General features: G+C 44.8%; 1 non-coding gene across 1 annotated transcript; it reads right to left on the minus strand.

The window, feature by feature from the left end:
* Nucleotides 1-2,095: 2,095 nt before the first annotated feature.
* On the minus strand, nt 2,096-2,177 carry trnas-aga (transfer RNA serine (anticodon AGA)). The gene has a single exon. It is a non-coding gene; the product is annotated as a tRNA-Ser (tRNA).
* Between the last annotated feature and the right edge of the window lie 1,146 nt (nt 2,178-3,323).

Below are 3,323 nucleotides of genomic sequence, written 5' to 3' on the forward strand. Positions count from 1 at the left end.
GCGTTCTATATCTTCCTCCCTGCCTGACAGGTACATACTTACCTTGGACACACAGGAGCTTTTCCTTGAATAAGCTCCACATTTTAATGTGCTCACCCCCTGCAGTTTCCTACCCCATTCTACGCTTCCTAAATCTTACCTAATCTTCCTAAATCTTGGGACTTGTGCCTCACAACACACTTCACATTCAACAACCAGATATACGAACAAATCAACGGAACACCCATGGGCTCACCGATCTCGGGACTCATAGCAGAAGCAGTAAAGCAAAGGTCAGAGCAGTCTTACCGCAAATTCAACCCAAACACTGGTTCAGATACGTGGATGACACCTTTGTAATCATTAAAAACACGGAAATAGAGAAAACACACAGGATCATCAACTCCACACTCACAGGAATCCGATTCACCAGAGAGGAAGAATAGGGCAACCAACTCCCATTCCTGGACGTGATGGTACAGAGAACACCTAATGGAGAATTCACCACAAAGGTACACAGGAAAGCCACACACACAGACCAAGTCCTGAATTATGAGAGCAACCACCCCAACATACACAAACGAAGTTGCATCAAGACACTATTCAAAAGGGACACAACACACTGCAGCACACCAGAACTGCAAAAAGAGGAAGAGGAACACCTATACAAGGTATTCGCCGAAAACGGATATCCTCGCAATTTTATCAACAGATGCCTAAGGGATAGACCACGGAATGAGGACATGCCACAACCCAAAGGACTAGCCACACTACCACACATCAAGAACATCTCCGAACTGACAGCCAGAATTCTGCGACCACTAGGACTCTTAACAGCACACAAACCAACAACCACACTCAGACAACAGCTTACCAGAACTAAGGACCCGATACCCAACATGAGAAAAACTAATGTGGTAGACAAAATCCCATGCAAGGACTGCACAAAACACTATATAGGACAAACAGGACAAACAGCTAACGAACCGCTTACAGGAACACCAACTAGCCACGAAACGAAGCGACCAACTATGCGTAATCGCCACACACACAGACGACAAGCAACATGAATTCGAGTGGGACAACACTACTATTATAGGGCAAGCCAAACAAAGAACAGCCAGGGAATTCCCAGAAGCATGGCAGTCATCCACAAACTCCATCAACAACCACATCGACTTGGACCCAATATACCAGCCACTGCAGCGGAGAGCTGAAACTGACAACAGGAAGCGGAAAGGACAGGCCACTATAAATGACGCAGGAAACAACACAGAAGCGCTTCACAGGAGGCTCCCAAGCACTGACGATGCCACCTAGACAGGGGACATTTCCAACAAAACCTTCCAGCTCGGCGAACAGAAACACATCATTGTCTTGAGTGTTCCAGAGTTTTTCATTGTCCCAGAGTCCAGATGAAGTTTGCATTCCTCACGTACGTGAGCGAGAATGATTTCAATGTCTCAGATCAGTTCCTGTCCCGAGAACATCAGAGTCAATATCCCGTCCTCTACTCGGTCCGACAGTTCACACTTCTTCATTCTCCTCTGATTCCATTTCCCAAAGAGTTTCTCAAGATTTACAAAGCTGGAGCCTAAATTATATGGTTTGCTTCCTAACCATTTTTTCAACTGCCAACTGACAATATTTTCACAGTATCTCTTCACAATCCTCTGGCTTGCACCATGTCCAGGGATGAGAAGTCCCGTTTGGTGGAGAGATTCCCGAGGCTGATGAGTTTCACTTTGGAACAAAGATGGTTAAGTGGCGATTTCCTGCGGTTGTTTCTAATGATGGGAGAGGGAGCGGTGGGGAATGAGCACTTTGACGAGCAGGAGGAATTGTTGCCACTGACCCGAGTCAGAGAACAGTGGACAGGGATGAAAGGAATCTAATGAAAAGCAGCACTTCTGCTCAGGATGTTCAATAACAGCTGCAGAAACCCGATGTGTCGAGCAGTGTATCTGGAAAGAGAAACAGAGATAATGTTTTAAATATGGAACATTTCTGATGTCGAACTCGAGTTTCCCAAGTCTAATCAAATTACCGGCCTGGTTCACAAAATAGTTTTTCTGAACTTTGAGCGAAATTTGTACCAGCAGGAAAGCATTCATAACGTAGTCAGCAGGATTCGAACCTACGTGGGGAAACCCCAATGGATTTCTAATCCATCGCCTTAACCACTCGGCCATGACTACAGACCGCGCAGCACGCTTGAGCATTGACCAAATCAGCCGTGATCTCATTGAAAGCTACCGTTGACTTGATGAGCGAAATGCTCCCATCTCCTTTCATACCTTTGCTGTCATTTGTAAGCTGCGAGACACCAATGTAAAAGAAGAAAAGCACAAAGGTAGGAAAAGATATTTGCAGGCAAACTGAGTCAAAATTATTTATTGAAAGGAAAATCACACTTGGCAATTTGCCGTATCTCTTTGCGAACATGACCAGCAGAAGTAAGCAAGGGAGCTATTGATCTGAGTATTCTCGGACCTGAAGCAAACAAAGGTTAGTGACATATTCATTTCTTTTTCTGGCGAACGAAATGATCTTTCCTGATGGTTACAATGAAAGAGATGGTTCCCAATAAAAGACAGAGATTAATTCGCATGTAGATATATTTCAATGTGACACGATTCATTTTCAGTCCCTAATTACCCCAGAGATGGAGGAGGTGAGTTACTTTTCTTCACTCTTCAACTCCTCAGCACGGAGGTACAAACATGAAACCGCTAGAGATGGACTTCTTGAATTGGGAACCAGAGACACTGAAGAAACTAGGCAAAAGTGAGGACTGCAGATGCTGGAAACCTGACTTTAGATCAGAGTGATGCTGGAAAAGCACAGCAGGTCAGGCTGCATCCGAGGAGCAGGAGAGTCGACGTTTCTGTTGCCAGTCATGCTCCGCTGCACAAATAATTTTCGTTTTTGACTCAGATTTCCAGCACCTGCAGCTATTTGTTTTATGTTAACCTTCATAATGTTTTGGACAAAACCAATGACCTGCCAGCATCGGAAAATCGGCAGAAGTACTGGTACACCGATATGTTTGCTGAACAATACAACCATTCCATGAGCGGGAATACGATCCGGGCCATGGTGCTGAGAGTACCGAATCCTCACAAGTAAATAACAAGACAAGGCGATAGATACTATCGTATTTGGTGTAAATAAAACACCCTGTCTGAACATTTTCGTTGCAGAGTTTTTTCAAATTGTCTTCGAAGATTTACAAAGTGGGAAAAGGCCATTCCGCCCGTGTGCATTGCGGCTAATCAGAGAGCCATGTATTCCAGTCGCAGTTTCGAACTTTGGCCCAAAGCCTCGCGTGTTCTAATGTTTCC

Source organism: Chiloscyllium plagiosum, unplaced genomic scaffold, assembly GCF_037043375.1.
Source record: "Chiloscyllium plagiosum isolate Xiang-an unplaced genomic scaffold, Cpla_swu_hap1 HiC_scaffold_38, whole genome shotgun sequence".
NCBI classification, from domain to species: Eukaryota; Metazoa; Chordata; class Chondrichthyes; order Orectolobiformes; family Hemiscylliidae; genus Chiloscyllium; species Chiloscyllium plagiosum.